At 33.8% G+C, this 18,073-nt stretch overlaps 1 protein-coding gene across 1 annotated transcript in view; it reads right to left on the bottom strand.

Annotated features, from left to right (window-relative positions):
* The window catches only part of LOC140452876 (uncharacterized), a 437,586-nt gene that overhangs the window by 351,793 nt on the left and 67,720 nt on the right, over positions 1 to 18,073 (bottom strand). The window lies entirely within an intron of this gene.

Consider the following 18,073-nt stretch of genomic DNA (forward strand, 5'->3'; position numbering starts at 1 on the left):
GACGTGCCGTTAACAGTGAAACACGTATTAACGGAGTGTCCCAAATATAGTGCTGAAAGACTAACTAATAAAATCCCATCAGTTATAAGGGACATTTTTAGTGAGTGTACCAGTGAAAATATTGTGAAATTTTTAAGAGACTGTAACATATTGAACCACATATAAGTATGTTATTTATTTGTTATTTGTAATCATTATTGTTTGTATTAAATTCATCCGCTAATAACCAATATGGTTGATGCGGCTGCCTTTAAATAATAAAAAAAAAGAATAGTACAATAAAACACAATAACTTTCGCCGTCGTCACCTGGGCTTAAAATCGATAATGGAAACAGAATTGGACAAATTAAAGCATAATTTATTATAAAAAAGGACTAATTATGAATTGTAAGAAATTCCCAAAACTTAAAAATTTTTAAAATTTGCAATTAATAAAAAATGAGTTAAATGAAATTCAGGAATAAATAAGGACAATCATATTTGCCCTTAAAATATCAGCTCTAAAAGGAATGAGACTGCCGAAGATTTGTGTTCGATGTTACATTTTACACTGAACTAACGGAACGACCAAGAAGCTAAATATTTATATACTAAATAGCTATGCCTAATTATGATTCATATTCCAATAATAGTATTTACAGTTATATATATTATAATCACTGAATTTTTCTACGACTTGGTTACAGTTTGGATTGTTTCATGTTGGCAGTTTTTCAAAGCTTACTCAACGATTTTGTCGTGGGTAGCAATAATCAGTACAGTGATATCAAATATTAAACTAAGGTTACATAAAATAAAAGCTATGTAAAAGAGTGTTTTTCTTATGTAAAAATATTTATCTTAACGCCAATTATTCATTCTATATACAACTAAATATAAAGCTATCAAAGTCCCATATAATGTACTTCTTGTTCTATTATCTATATTCTGCCCTATCGGCTACATTCCTTCCCCACTGCTCGATGTTCCTGGCTTTATATCCATATTTAACAGGGCCTTCCTTTTATTCTTTTTCCTTGGAATTTTTATCTTTTAACTTTTACAGCTCAATTGTTCGGTATTTTTTATAAATGACCAAGCTAGTTTATTCTTTGCTGCATGACCCAATTTTATTTATTTTTTTTTTCTATTCACAAATATCGCTTTCTGCAACAATCTCTTTAGCTCGAGATTTAATTTACTTTACTGCCTACCATCGCATCGGTACAACGAGTTGATTTAAATATCTTTCTGAATATATTGCGTTCAAAATATTCAAAGTGCACTTCATATAGTTTGTTTTTATGTTCGTTTCGTCTCGTTTCAGGCCCACAGTTTTTTACTCAATATTTTTTGATGGGGTTTATTATGGAATATCATTCGAAAATGCGCCTATTTAAGAATATCTTGAGTCTCGATTTTACCTTCAAACGATAAGGACATTCGTACTAATCGTTTTCCTTGCTAATTAGTTTCCAGTTTTTTACTTGTGTTGTGGAGTATTTTTATATATACCTATATTGTGTGTTTTTAAATAAATGCAATCCCCATTGGGGATTGGTAAAAATCTAAAGACGTCCTCTTCGACGAAAGAAATTGATATGGATGTGATTAGTGAGAACAGCGCATTGGTAATTGATGATGAAACAGCTCAGGAAAAAAATGGTTTGCAGCCCACGACAATGGAGATAAAACATTTTAATTTGCTATCAGATAAGTACAATTTAAATAATATTTGGGTATATCTTGAAAAAACTGGAGAAGAAAACTTAGGTAGGCTGCATCTCATGACTGTAGGACATAATATACTGTTTAAGATATTAAAACTTAGTAATATAAAAGAAATTAAGAGTATTGGTCGAAATCGAATAAAGATTCTAGTAAATTCTCATTTAGATGCTAATGAATTAGTTAATAATAAGTCATTAAAAGAACATAATTTAAGAGCATATATACCAAATCACTTGTTGGAAGTGAAAGGGTTAGTTAGGGACGTAGATACTCGGTATGATGTTAATTATTTAATGGAGAATATTGAATGTACGTCTAAAGTTTTAAGTATATATAGAACAAAGCGTAAGATTCAAAAAGAATCAACAACAGAGTATGTAGGTAAGAAAACTGTAGAAGTGAATTAAGCATATTATTTATATACAGATCGCCTAAAAGTAAAAGCACAGTATATGATTGGACGAATATTTTCTCAGAAGTAAGTAAACCAGCAATTATAGGTTGAGACTTCAACGCTCATCCTACAATCTGGGGATCGAATAGTAATGACGTAGTTGGAAAACATCTTATAACAGCTGCAGATGATTTGGGTTATATAGTAATGAATAACGTCCAACCAACTATTCTTACCCGACCTGATCAAAATATTTCAGCCATCGATGTAACTTTCTCCTCGCCTGAACTAACTAGTAAAATAATCTGGTCTGTCTATCCATATACTTTAGGCTCAAACCATTTTATCATCAACATGGAAATGAATTGCAAGAATAAAATTGAAAAGATTAATCCTAAGCAAATGGAACATAAAAAAGGCCAATTGGTATTTATATGCATCTTCTGTTGAACAATTTTTTGATAAACAGTACCAAATGGAAAATATATCAGAAAAATACAGTTTCTTAATAGATGGGATTAACCAGGTAGAAGAAATTTTAATTCCACAGTATAAACCTTTTAAAAACAAAATTCGAAACCTTCCCCCTTGGTGGAATAGAGACTGCGACAGAGTCATCAGTAAGAGGCAAGAATCCCTTTCAATATATTAACTTTCTTTCTTTCTTTCTCCCCTTCCTTTTACCCTATCAGGGTGTCGGATTTGGGCTAGCTATTTTAATTTCCATTTACCCACCTCTTCCATTCTTTTCTGTTTCCTGCCATTATTTTCAATTCCTCGAGTGATTTTTGTTTAAGTTTTCCTGCCTCTACTACTTGCTGTATCCAGTTTTTACTTGGTCTGGCTCTTTTTCTTTTTCCGATGTTTTTTGCTTCATAAATTTTTCTTGTTATTTTATTGGATTGCATCCTTATCAGATGCCCATACCAGTTCATTTGTCTCTTTGCTATTTTGTTCATTATCGGTTCCTGGTTGGCCATTCTCCTAATAGTCTCGTTGCTTAATCTATCCCATTTTGTCTTTCCAACTAGTCTTCTTAGATGTCTCATCTCCATTGCGTTTATCCTGCTCTTATGTTTTTCCAGAATTGTCCAGTTTTCACTTGCATAGAGCACAGTCGGTATCACTATTGTGTTATATATTTTTATTCTTGTTTCTCGTGCAAGTTCTCTTTTTCCCATTATTGGGGCTAAGGCATAATATAACTTGTTTGATTTCTTTGCTCTATTTGTTATTTCCCAGTCTATTTTTCCGTCATTAGTTATTATACTTCCCAGGTATTCGTAAGTTGTTACCATTTCCAATTCTCAGTTTTTACATTTTATCTTTATTTGATTATCTTCCTTATCTCCTTTGCCGCTGATTATCATTATCTTACTTTTTTCCTCGTTTATCTCCATTTTAAGTTGTTCTATTTGTTCTACCCATATATCCATTAGTTTCTGCATTTTATTCTCGGAATCTGCTATTAGTACTGTAACCGTTTCAAAAGATTTAAAAGAAAATCATTATAAATTTCAATAATTTTTTTTAAATAGGTAAAACTTCTAACCCCATCTATCTGTTAAGTACCTACCTGTAGCCGACTCAAGGATTCTTCTGTAATTCCCAAATATATCCGGTAGATGAGCATATTTTTCAACTTGTCACTTACGCCCAATTTCCAGAATCAGGCGCCATGATAGCGCTTCGCTCTTTTCTGTTAAGACCGTCCAACCGTTAAGACGTGTTTCCAAAGTGGGTCTCAATTTCAGAGGTGAGCTAAGCAATCCTTTTCTTGTTCATATTTCAGATAGATATTTATTTTTTTAGACCCTTATTGGAGAGGCTATAATGCTGATATTATATTTCTAATACTCGTCGCAAGATAGTATTGCTATGGAGTTATTCCAGATCATGGCCCAGTAGCAGTATCTTTTTATGGAATCCCTAACCCCTCTTATCTAGGATGGTGGTGATTTGATATAGTACGTAGCTGAATCAATGGTTTATTTGGTGACTGATTAAATAAGAAGAGAAACAGAGCAGATTAAGGTTGTACCAATTTTTATTATACCTACTTTCAAGACAACAGAAATGATTATGAACTCAAAAAAATGAAAATATAGTGAAGTGTTCTAATTTAATTTAAAGGTTTATTTTCTTTATTGTTCCTAGTTGATAAATAACTATATTATTTTCAATGTAAACAAATTTCGAAATTTGGGGTTAATATATATATACATTCATTTTCTTTATAACCAATTCTTAATTTAATACGATACAAAGATTTTTTGTTTATGATAATGTTAACATAAAATAATATTTTGGAATCCCTTTGGGATGACGTAACTTTTAATGTTTTCTTTTTGTTCATTACTAAGAAATAATAAAGAATAGTTTTCTTGTAAACTTTCAATAAATCTTAATTTTTTTTTGCTCTTCCCCTTCGAGGATAAACCGGGGGTGGCGTCCAATAATAAATTATAATTTCATATTATCTAATTGTGCTTGAATTTATGATACGATATAGTTTCTATATGTTTAAGAAAACCCCGCCCAATTCTCTTCGACAGTGAGCGATTCTGGCTTGTATATATCATTGTAGCACGGCAGTGGTACAAACTGGTGCCCCGACGTGTGGCATGTTTTAGATTTGCGACATTTTTATCTTCCTAAAATTGCGTAGAAATATTCTCGTCGTATTTTTAATTTTGTGAAATACTTCAAACGTATTTGGAATGATATAGTTGTTTAGTTCCAGACTCGTCTATCTAAAATAAACATTCCATGTTAGAAATTTTGTTTACGTTCATGAAATAATTGATTTGGTATCTAAACGCTGGCCTTTTCTTAGAAGCGTTTATAAGTAATATAATATTTCGTCGTTCTTTTTTAGTGTTTAGATTGAGTGAAACCTTGAAATTATTCCGGCTAATATGTCTCAACAATTTGTATAGTCCTCAATTCTTTTTCTTTGCAGTTCAGTATTTGTTTATAGAACCATAATAATTATATTCCTCAATGTGTTTGTTTTAAATAAACGAAATGGCTCTTAGCGGTTGTTATTTGAAAAATCAATTAAGCGAATTCTATTTCTTAACATTGATTTATGGTTTAATTTGCAGCAAACAGCTGGGAATTATATCTATATACAGGCTGTCCCGACCTACCTAATTTTAAAATGTGTTATCTGGATTTTTACAGACTACTTACGCGAAATATTTTTTTGCGAGGATATGAAGTTGAGCTCTTTAACTTAGGATGTTTTTAATATGTTTAGTCTGTCATCTGTTAAATTTTCTTTTTAATTTGTCTTTCGTTTATTTTAAAAATTTATTTTTTCATAGTTTAACTTTTTCGTACTTTGAAAAGAAAATTTTATACTTTCTATATTTTACAGTCCATGGTTCTTTTGTTTTGCATGTATAAGGAAGTAATGATATGACTTCGTTTCTCTCTGCCTAAGGCGTCTTTGTTGAGAATATAGAGCGGAAATATTGTTATTCTCCTGACGTACAGGCACGTGACCTGTATTATTGTATCTTGAGTTATTTGTGTTGATGTCAGACTACTGGTATATTCAGCAGCTTTCTTTTTTTTTTTTCGTTGACATTTTTGTGGTCTTCTAATAGTTTATTATACCACATATATCTTTTTGCTTTGAGACTTTTGGCTAAGGTTCAAAAGCTTTCATTTATTATCTTGTGTTCACGATATGGTACAAGTGAAGGTTGAAGTAGTTTGCTGTTGTCTATTGTGACTCTTTGTATAAACAGAGGTGAAACAACCCGCTGCCGCCTATTGTGAATTTATCTTTTATCTTTATGTCGACGTTAAGACCACGTTTGTTTAACAATTGAAGTAGTTCTGGTACTATCGTAAATGACCCACTGAGAATTAAAAGTTTATATTATTTTGACTCTGTTAGAGTTCTGCTAAAGAATGGTAAACATTTCTTTGTGATTTGTATGACGACCATATTGGATTCAATTAGGTGTCAAAAATGTTTTACTGTTCAACTTTTTTTATTGTTGCGGTGTGTTACATCCAACATCACGATTTTTTATTATTGACGATGGACTGTAATATTTTTCTATTTCTTTGGAAGATTGTAATGATTCTTCCGTTGCTTTTAAGTCTTATCGTAAGTTTTTGTTTCGTGGAAGACTCTTACGATTTTTTTTTTGTTTCTTTTGAAAACAACAGTTTTAGACTGAACTATTTGTGTATCGATTGTGGCTTATATGCCATAAACCCATAGATTTTATTTTTATCTTATCTTATTCTACTTCGGTATTATTTTCTCTCTATTTTGTATTGATCGAGATCTTGAGTTTATGCTACCCCGACCAAGAACCTATATTGATTTTAAGGGTGTTTGCAAAATTTAATCTCTTTTTGTTTTTAGAATGCCTTAGTAGAATGTGATATTTTTATGCTTATGGTAGTTTATATTACAATGAATTGTACATACCTTTAGTTGTCTTCAAGTGGATACAAAATTCAGTTTATCTTATTTTACGGACTTATAAATCCAAGTAATTTTTTTTTGGTATCTATACCAAAGATATCAAGATTCCTCTGTCTAGTTACCAATGATAGTTCATTATAGTATCTGTTCATTTGCCTAAGTTTTACTCTTAGTGTGCAGACCTTCGAATTTCGACTCTCTATTCGAAACCCCCCAAAATAATGTTTGAAAAGATTATTGCTGTCTAACATCCTATATTCTGAATGGCCAGACACTGAGGAAGGCTAGCGATGAAGTAAGCGGATTCCCGCTAGTTGACTCGTCGGAACGATAAGCCATTCCTAATTGTATTTCAGTAATAAATCTAGAATAACAGCCTCCCGTGTCAGGAAACTTTTTTAGTTCTCCAATACTTGTTTAGTTATGTAATCTAGAATTATTTAGACCCTACCCGAAGTTGACCTACCGATGTTGTCCCTATTATAGGCGGATGATACACGTTAGTTATCACAAATTCTAGTTGGCATACTAATAACTAAACATCAGCTTTTTTTTGTTTCTAAATATAGATGTGTCTTACAGAAATTCTGATGTCTACCTTTCCCAGTAAACTTATTAAGGCTTGTCTTTGTAGAACTTTAATGTACCCAATTTTGAACTATTAGTAACTCTTTCCTTTTCTTTGCGTATTTCTAAATGTGTCTATAATGACGCGCTGCGTTATTACCTTATGTTATTCGTGGATTAAGTCATAGATGAAAGACTCTATGCTTCCGAACAAACGATGACACATTTGTATTTTGTATTTTATGACGTTAATGATACGATTGTATTATTATTCTTATGTTATTCGTGGATTAAGTCATAGATGAAAGACTCTACGCTTCCGAGCAAACGATAACATTATTTTTTTTGTGTTTTATTGTGTTAGGTCTCATAACGACTACGCAGTAAATTATCTGTTTTGTATCTTGGTGACAACACTAGTATGTTTTGCTTTATATTACTTATGAAATTTCAAATGGTAATATCTTAATTATATTATTTCGATTAAATGCGAGCATTTGGTCTCAAATAATGATTTGTAGATATGTTTTGTTTTATTCCGCTTTGTTCATGATATTGGTTATAGGTGAAATACCCTATGCATTTTGAGAGTGAGAATGCAATTTTTTTTTGTTTACATTTTTATAGTTGAGTCATAAATATTCTATGCGTTCTGTTTCGCTTTGTTCTGAAATCTTTGAGTTGTTCCCACGTGAGTTGTGAAATAAGGATTCTGTGAGTCCAGATTGTAGCTACATTTGTCCTTTCTGTTTGTCTTACCTCTCCGTAGATCTATTTCCACTTTTGAAAAGGTTAGTATGGTGTGCCACCATGCCTAGTCCGATTCCACGCTGGTACCCAGTTGAAATCGTGGGGAGGGCTGTGTAACCGTTTCAAAAGATTTAAAAGAAAATCATTATAAATTTCAATAATTTTTTTTTAAATAGGTAAAACTTCTAACCCCATCTATCTGTCAAGTACCTACCTGTAGCCGACTCAAGGATTCTTCTGTAATTCCCAAATATATCCGGTAGATGAGCATATTTGTCAACTTGTCACTCACGCCCAATTTCCAGAATCAGGCGCCATGATAGCGCTTTGCTCTTTTCTGTTAAGACCGTCCAATCGTTAAGACGTGTTTCCAAAGTGGGTCTCAATTTCAGAGGTGAGCTAAGCAATCCTTTTCTTGTTCATATTTCAGATAGATATTTATTTTTTTAGACCCTTATTGGAGAGGCTATAATGCTGATATTATATTTCTAATACTCGTCGCAAGATAGTATTGCTATGGAGTTATTCCAGATCATGGCAAAGTAGCAGTATCTTTTTATGGAATCCCTAACCCCTCTTATCTAGGATAGTGGTGATTTGATATAGTACGCAGCTGAATCAATGGTTTATTTGGTGACTGATTAAATAAGAAGAGAAACAGAGCAGATTAAGGTTGTACCAATTTTTAATATACCTACTTTCAAGACAACAGAAATGATTATGAACTCAAAAAAATGAAAATATAGTGAAGTGTTCTAATTTAATTTAAAGGTTTATTTTCTTCATTGTTCCTAGTTGATAAATAACTATATTATTTTCAATGTAAACAAATTTCGAAATTTGGGGTTAATATATATATATACATTCATTTTCTTTATAACCAATTCTTAATTTAATACGATACAAAGATTTTTTGTTTATGATAATGTTAACATAAAATAATATTTTAGAATCCCTTTGGGATGACGTAACTTTTAATGTTTTCTTTTTGTTCATTACTAAGAAATAATAAAGAATAGTTCTCTTGTAAACTTTCAATAAATCTTAATTTTTTTTTGCTCTTCCCCTTCGAGGATAAACCAGGGGTGGCGTCCAATAATAAATTATAATTTCATATTATCTAATTGTGCTTGAATTTATGATACGATATAGTTTCTATATGTTTAAGAAAACCCCGCCCAATTCTCTTCGACAGTGAGCGATTCTGGCTTGTATATATCATTGTAGCACGGCATTGTTACAGTACTATGTCGTCTGCATACATTAAGGACTCTATTATTACCGGTTGTAATCTGCGGTAACCTATTATTGTCTGTAGTTGATTAGTTCTGACTCTAGTGTTTCTTATCAATTCGGTCATTACTATTATGAATAGCAAAGGGCTGAGACTATCTCCTTGTTTAATACCTCTCTTCCAATTAAATGCTTTCGATCTTTCCTCTGTTATTTGTACCCTTCCTTTTACCTCTTTGTAAGTACTTTCTATAATTTTAATCAATGCATTAGGTACGTTTATTTTCCTCAAGCATTTCCCTATAATATGTCTTTCTATCGTGTCAAATGCTGCACTTAAGTCTATGAATGCTAATAATAGTTCCCCCCCCCCCGTATCTATGCTTCTTTCTATTAGGTTTCTAATGATATATATGTTGTCATTTGTCTGTCTTCCCGGTCTAAATGCCGTTTATTCTTCTCCCAATACCATTTCTAATTCTTGTCTCAGTCTCTTCTCTATTATTTTCGTATATATTTTAAAGCATACCGATGACAGACATATAGCTCTATAGTTGTCGCAGTTCACATGTTCTCCTTTTTTGTATATTGGCACGATTATATTGTTTTGCCAGTCTTTAGGGATTGTATGTTTTTCCCACGCCTCTTTATATATTTTCCATAGCCAGTTTATTCCTTCTTCTCCCATGTATTTTACCATTTCCGGTTCAATTTCATCATCTCCACCTGCCTTGCCTATTTTTATATTTGTTAATCCTTCTATTACTTCTTCTCTACTCATTTGCTCTGGCTCTGTGTTTTCTTCGCCTTCATTGATTATATTGTCTTCCTTTATCACTTCGGTATCAAATTTTTTCTCATAATATTCTTTCCATACCCTAGCTATTTGTTCTGGGCTTATTTGTATTTGGTTTGAAGTATCTCTTACTGCGTTTATTTCCTTTCGTTTTCCCTGCCTTATGTATCGTACTGTCGTCCAAAAGTTTCTATTATTTGGTATATATTCTTCCTGAATTTCTTCTCCAAATTCTTTCCATGTTTTTGCTTTTGCTTATGTGACTGTCTTTTTTGCCAATCGTCTCTGAATATAGTATTTTTTTATCCTCTTCTAATCCTGTTTCGATGTATTTTTTCCATGCTATTTTCTTCTTTTTTATTTCTGTCTTCACTTCTTTATTTCACCATCTTGTCCTTTTCAACTGTTTATTACATTTTTTGATTCCACACACTTCAGTTGCTGTTGTCTTTAATACTTCACTGTATGTATTCCATTTTTCTTCCATTGTCCATGTTTCTTTTTGGCACTCTATTTGTCTCAGTCTTTTGTTAGTTTCCTCCGTGTAAAATTCTCGCACACTTTTTATCTTTAGTTTGTTTACATTTACTTTCTTGTACTCTTTTCTTTCCACTTCCTCCATTTTTTCATCCTCCAGTTTTGCAGTGACCATCCTGTGTTGTGTAGATAGTTCGGGTTCCTTTTCCGTAAAGATGTTTTTTATATTTTGTTCTAGGTTTCTCGTATAGACTATATAGTCAATTAAGCTTTTCGCATTTCTCTCTTCAGCCACAAATGTATATTTGTCGTTAATGGTTTGTTCACTAAATGTGTTTCCTATTATCAGGTCATTGGTTTGGCAGAATTCCAGCATTTTAATTCCATTTCTATTTAATGTTTCTTCCCCATATTGTCCAATGCATCCTAATCCCCTGTTAATATCCTTACCTACTCTTGAATTCCAATCGCCAAGATTATTATTTTTTCTCTTGTCTCTCTTAATTTGTCTAATGCGTCTTGGAGTTCGTTGTAGAATTCTATCATTATCTCTTCTTCATTGCCTTCTGTTGGTCCGTATATTTGTATTATTCCTATCTTGTCTTTTAGTTCTATTTGGGCTGTGATTATTCTAGATGATACTGCTTCGTAGTTTGTTATTCTTGATTCTATTCTTTTATTCACTATTATACCGACTCTTTCTTTTGCTCTGTGACCCTGTGGTACTCCAGAATAATATAGACTATATTTCTCATTGATATTGATGTGTCCTTTCCCTATATTTTTTGTCTCGCTTATTCCCATTATTTGTACCTTCATTTTTTCCATTTCTTCCGTAGCTTCTATTTTCTTACCGGTCAGAGATGTCACATTCCATGTCGCTATTCCTATATGATTTGTCTTGTTAAGATGTATTTCCTTATTACTGTATTCTTCTTCTCCATTATTGGTGTTAACGTTGATTTCATGCTCCGTGGTTTTTGTATTAACATTATATCCGTTATTTATTTTATTACCGTTTTGATTTTTAATGCTAATATTTAATTTTTCCCTACCTTCATTACTAATGCTATGCCCATTTTTGATATTCCCCCTAACTATAATATTATCACTACTGTTAGTATGCTTAATACCCATATTCCTATCACAAGTCATATTTCCTAATGGCATACTTATCATTTACATTTCTAATCCTATTTCTATTACTACTTAAAACTAAACATTTATCATCATTGTCTGGTTTATTTTGTAATTCTTCTTTCTCTATTCGTTGCTTGGCCTCTCCTTTGTTCTTTTTATGTTGCTCTGGTAGTTTTTTGAACTCTCTATTTCCACTACTTTTTCTTCTTTATAGCACTATCTCCATTCCTTGCCATCTACTGTAATTTTATTGTATCCTATTTTGACCATTTTTCCATTTTCCCTCATTTCTCTTGCTTCATCTCTTAAAGCTTTCATTTTCTCTCTCTCTCTCCTTTTGTGAGGTCCTCTGTAATCAATATTTTTTTGGTCTTCACATTCTTAAGTTTGTATTTGTTTCTTAAGATTGTTGTTTTTTCTTCTTCGCTTTCTAGTTCAATTAAGCATGTTTTTGTGCCTATTTTTTGTGCTCTTTTAATATTAGTTTTGACTTCAAGATGATTTTCTAACATAGTAGTCATTCCTTCTTTCAATGTTTTTTGGTCTTCATTGTCTATTATTGCTCCACTAATGATTATATTCTTCTTTCTTTTTTCTGTATCTAATCTTTCCAATGAGTGTTTTAGATCATTTAATTCTTCCGTTATCTTTTTGTTATCGGTTTTGGTTAGTTCGTTTTCTCTTTTCAGTTCTTCTTTCTCTTTTGTCCATTCGTCCTTCACCCTTTCTATTTCCAGCTTTATGATTTTTATTTCTTCATGATTTAGTTTTATCTCTTCTTTAACTTCATTTATATATCTTCTGATCTCCTTATTTTCTTCCTTCATTTCTGTTTTCAGCTCTTTTATTTCCGTTTTAATCTCTTTATTTATTTCTTCTAGTAGTTTCTTTAGTTCTTTCATTTCGCGATTTTTTATGTTATCCTTTGGAGGTGTTCTTAACGTATCTTTGATTCTTTTGAAGGCTTCCTCCACGTCGGATGAGTTATCGTGTTCTGGTTTTTTTCTTTTGCTGTTCATTCGATTTTGTTACCTTCTATATTAATATATATTTTCTATATTAATATACACTAATATAGTATTTTCCTATATTAATTAAACTTTTTTATTACAATAACAATTAATTTTATTATTTTAATTTAATTTAATTCTAATCGTAACTTTAAACTAATTTATTCTAAGGCAAGAAACCAAAAAACGCGTAGAAATGCCTAAGCAGGTCGACCCCTCTGACTTAAAACATTCGCCAAAACCAGTTTTTTTAATCTTTCACACAATTATTTATTTGCTCAAAACTTGTTAAAATTATTTAAAATGGTTATATCTTACTTGTCTGATGGTATTTCTTTTATTTACTACTATCACCTGTATGCACTTAACTTTTAACTCTTATTTTTGAACTTTGTTGAATTGTCTAACTTGTAATTCCCCAATTATTTGAAGTTTATTACGAAGTGAAAATCAACAAAACTACTGTGTCACTTGCAGGACCGTCTCTCCCAATATATTAACATAATTCGAATTTTGAAAATTACTTGAAATGCCTAGAGACTTTTTAGGTGTCAAATAACACCACCATCTGTTATACCACGGGAAATTACAATACATTCTACAAATAATGAAAAGGAATTTTTACTAGAACCATTAAATATTACCGAATTAGAGTATGCACTCAAAAACAGAAATAATTCAAGTCCAGGATTGGATAATATTTAATATCCTATGATTCAGTTTCTTCCAAAAATTGCTAAACTATTTTTATTGGATATATTCAATGACATTATTATCAATAATTCAGTTATTCATGCATTTAAAGATGTAATTATTATTCCTATTCTCAAACCAGGAAAAAATCCCAATTTATCTGAGTCATACAGACCCATTTCCCTGATGTCTTGTTTACTAAAAACATTAGAACGAATGATCAAACATAGACTGGAATGGTACTTAGATAAGAAGAAATTACTTCCAGACCTTCAATTTGGATACAAAAAAGGATGTGGTACTATAGATGCTCTTGCTACATTAGTAACGGACATTCAGGATACATTTTCCAATAATACATACCTACCCACAATATGTTTGGACATACAAGGTGCTTATAATAACGTTTGTCTGGACATCCTTATGGAAAAAATGATTAGAAATTTTCATATACCAGCTACATTAGTGAAAACCATTATCAACTTTTACACCTGCAGAAAAATTTATTTGAGATCAAATAACAATAAACTTATAGGTCCTCGATATAACAACCTAGGACTTACACAAGAGTCAGTTTTGAGCCCTTTATTATTTAATCTATATACATCTGATTTGCAGAATGTCTCCCTAGTAAATAACAGTCTTAATATAATACAATATGCTGATGTTAACAGTGAACAGTCGGAAATATAATTTCTGTTCTTCAATTAAATACTTAGGGATGATTCTTGACCGTAAATTAACTTGGAAGTTACACATTGACTTCATGTTAAATAGATGTAATATGGGATTAAATTTCCTTAAAGCAATTTCTAATACTTGGTGGGGAGCCGATGCAGAAACTGCGTTACTTTTTTATCGATCGTACATAAGATCAATCATAGATTATGGATGTGTTTTGTATGGTTCAGCAGCTAAGTATATCTTGAGGAAAATAGACGTATTTCAAAATACAATATTACGTATTTGCCTAGGTACTATGAAATCAACTTCAACCAATTCGTTATATGTTGAAGCACTAGAATTTCCACTTAAATATAGAAGAGAATATCATAGTCAAAAATTTCTGATTGATATTCGTCATAGAAACCTCTCTCTTTACTGCAGTATTACCAAACTTAATAATGCAGATTTAACAAATAAATATTGGATCCACAAAAATTCTCCTCCACTTTGTGACGCTTTTAGAACTCTCTCAAATTGCAATAACACCAACTCATACACATCTGATAATTCAAAATTTGAAGAATTTTATGCTTTTTTGCAACCTATTACGGTAATTAAACCAAGTGGAGAAAACTTAAATCAACATGGCCACATGGTGTTCCAGCCAACTGCGAGAAGTCAACTACAAGAAGCCCTCTCTCTGCTAGCGGCCGTCTGACGTCCCGCATTGAAGACATTACAGTCCATTATTATTTCATGTATTAAAATGTTAATTTCAATTGTAATTAAGTTCAATAAAACAGTGTAACTAATTCAAGTCATTTCAACATATATTTTTGGTCCGTCCGAGCCCCATGGATAGAAGATTGCGATAATATTGATGCAAAAACAACACACACACACACACATGAGTTTATCCCAACCCCTATGGAACATGAGTGTACCACTGCTAGACAGTGGGACCCCCATGTCCGAAGATCAGACCGGTCTCGTTCCAAAAGAGCAAGTCATTTTGGCTCGGTACCTATCTGACCCCCAGGTTTTTCCACCACCCCTCCTCTACGTCTGATATACGCAGAGGAGGCTTGAACTGTTACGTCGGGCGATTTGGGAAAAGAAACACCCTCCGTTTTCCATGACTTGTGGTCAGGCCACCTATCTGTAGGGGTAGCTTAGTGTAGCTTTTCTCCCTATTTACTTTACCGAGTTTACTATGGCTTTACTTTGGGCTCTGTGGCCCTAAAAAAAAATGTATGTCCGATCAGGGGATCGACAGCAAACTGTCGGCCCCCTGTTCGGTTGTTGTGTGCTCGGTCACACAGTCGTCAATTTGGCAAAACAAGTTTTGGTCTCCTTGCCGACTGGGCGATCGATAGGCCTGGCCATCGAGCCTGTGTTTGTCGCACACGACCTCGATGCTCAGTTTTCGCGAGTTGCCTGTGGCAACTTAGTCCTGAAGGGCTATTCCTGAAGGGTCTTTTTCCTTAGGGGCGTGCCTGAGGGGCCTCAGCCTTGTGGCTTTACTTATTAGGATTTTGTCCTGTTTATTGATTTTACGTTATTGGCCTATACAGATTTTTGTTAGTGGGTTTTTGGGTGAAATAATAATAGGGATAGGGGTTTTAATGGGTGGGTGGGATGTGCATTCCCAAGTGTATAATGCTCTCACACATCCCGTGTATATGTTTTTGGGTTTTTTTGGTTTTGTTTTTAACTAGTTAGTGAAATAAATATAACTGAAATAACAAAAAAAAAAAAAAATTTGGGGGATTGGGTTGGGATTTGGGGTTATTTTTTGGTGAGCTAAGCTCTTTTTTGTTTTTTGATTTTTGTTTTGTGTTTTTGTGTTTTTGTGGGCCAAATCTGCTAAGCCATAGATTAGGGCTTCTCATGTGAATATCTGTCCTTATATTAGGATCGTAGTTTGTCAACTCTCTTAGCGAACGGTTCGGATGGTTTCTGAGGTTTTCAAAAAGCTCATATGAATGTTCGACCATCATGTTCAGGACGCTCTTTTGCTGCGAATTCCTATATACGTACCTTAGTGGCACATATTTAGGAATTTTAAGAGCCTCTCTGATCATGTAGTTCTGTACAGTTTGGATTTTCTTTCTGTTTGTTTCACATGCATGCCCCCACGCTGCTGAGGCGTATGTGAGGGTTGGCATTTGCCATTCTTATTTTTCAGATTACTTTTCCTCCCTATAAGCGAGGAGAGTTGACTTTTAAGGATTTTTGCCTTTTGAACTGTTCTGTTTATGTGTTTAGTAAAGGTGAGACGTTTATCTAGCGTTACTCCGAGATATTTGGCGTCGTCTTGCCATTCGACCGGAGTATCGAAGATAGATAGTTCCTTGTTGGGGATTCCGTGCCGTCTTTTGTACATGACTGCCTGAGTTTTGTCCGGGTTGACGGCAATTTTCCACGTAACACACCAAGATTGCAAATGGTCTAGTGCCGTTTGCAAGTATCTAGTGGCCAGATCAGGATTTCTGCTGCTAGCAGCTATAGCAGTGTCATCGGCGTAAAGGCTGAGCATAGTATGTTGATCACCACCAGGGGTATCTGCTATATCACTCCAGCCTCCATGATTCCGACTTCGGATAGGGTGGGCCCTATTCGAACTCTGAATCTTCTGTTGGCTAGGTACGAGGAGAGGAGACATGTCATCGCTTCACTGTACCCCATTTCGTTCATTTTATACAGCAATCCGTCGTGCCATACTCTGTCAAAGGCTTTACTGACATCTAAGAAGGCGGTTGCTGTATATTTTCTTTCATTATACCCCTTAGTGATGTACTCTGTCAATCTTAGTATTTGCAGTTCGCAGGAGTGATTGCTCCTGAATCCGAACTGCGCTTCAGGGATTGCATCCATTACCTCAGATTCTTCTCTTAATCTTGCCAAGATGACTCGCTCAGCAATTTTGCTTACTGATGATAGTAGGCTAATGGGTCGGTAGTTCTGTGGAAAAGTTCCGTCTTTACCCGGTTTCTCTATCATTATAACATGGGCCTCCTTCCACCTGTCAGGAAAGTATCTTAATCTTATGATATGATTGATTATGTTCGTTAGATGAACGATTGCTTTCACTGGCAGATTTTTTAAGGCCCTGTTTGTGATGTTATCTGGGCCTGGAGCCTTCTTAGCGTTGGTCATTTTGATAAACTGCTGGATTCCCTCGGGGGTGGTATGCCTGAGAGCTATGTCGCCTCTACTTCTCTTTAGACGTCTGCTCCTTCTTTCTACTTCGTCTTCGAAGTCTGGATCTTCATCGGGATGGTAGTTGTTTCTGCATCCTCTTTTTAGTGTATCTTTCATGACCTCCGCTTTGTCTTGTTCAGAATAAACTAGGCCGTTTTCCCCATGTAAGGTGGGTATTGGCTTTTTATCCTTTCGCAAGACTTTAGAAAGCTTCCAGAAACCTGATTTATTAGGGTCTAGCTGTTGGATGAAGTCGTCCCAGCTGTTATTTCTGTGGATTTCCAGCTGTTTTTAACCTCCCTATTTAGTTCATTGGCAATTCTTTTATCTTCTATGTTCCTAGTCCTGTTTGCCCTTCTTCGCTGTCTGTTTTTCTCTCTTATGAGAGTTTTTAATTCGTTGCTGATGTCTCTGAATCTTCCTCTGGGTGTTGTTGAGGTTTCTTCTTTTGTGCTGGTTTCCAGCGCATTTTGTATGGTTCTTTCGAATTTATTCTAGTTAGAATCGAATCTAGTTCCCGTTTGTTGTTGATGTCAGGAACTATTCCCATTGTTTCAGAGACGATACGTTTGAAGTTGGGCCAGCTTGTCCTCTTTTTCTTGTATGGCTGCACGTAGTTTGTTTCTACGGCGCCTAGAGTTAGCACGATTAGGTTGTGGTTGGAGTCTCCTTCATTGAGTGAGATTATATCGTGTTGTTGTCCCACGTTGTGAAGAATTGCAATGTCCAAATAGGTAGGTAGTCTGTCCCCTCCATGGAAGCATGTGGGCTCCATAGGACCTGTGACAACTGTATTTATTTGGTTTTCCAGATATTCACACAAGAATCTCCCGTTTCTATTACTAGTTCTGTCAAACCAATTGGGCGATCTCGCATTTAGGTCACCAATTATGACGGTTGGTTCTTCTGTATCAAGAATGGCGTCCAGATCCTCGCCCTGGATCGGCTCATTCGGTCGGACATAAGCTGAGACAATCTT

This window comes from Diabrotica undecimpunctata, chromosome 11 (genome assembly GCF_040954645.1).
Source record: "Diabrotica undecimpunctata isolate CICGRU chromosome 11, icDiaUnde3, whole genome shotgun sequence".
In the NCBI taxonomy this organism is placed as follows: domain Eukaryota; kingdom Metazoa; phylum Arthropoda; class Insecta; order Coleoptera; family Chrysomelidae; genus Diabrotica; species Diabrotica undecimpunctata.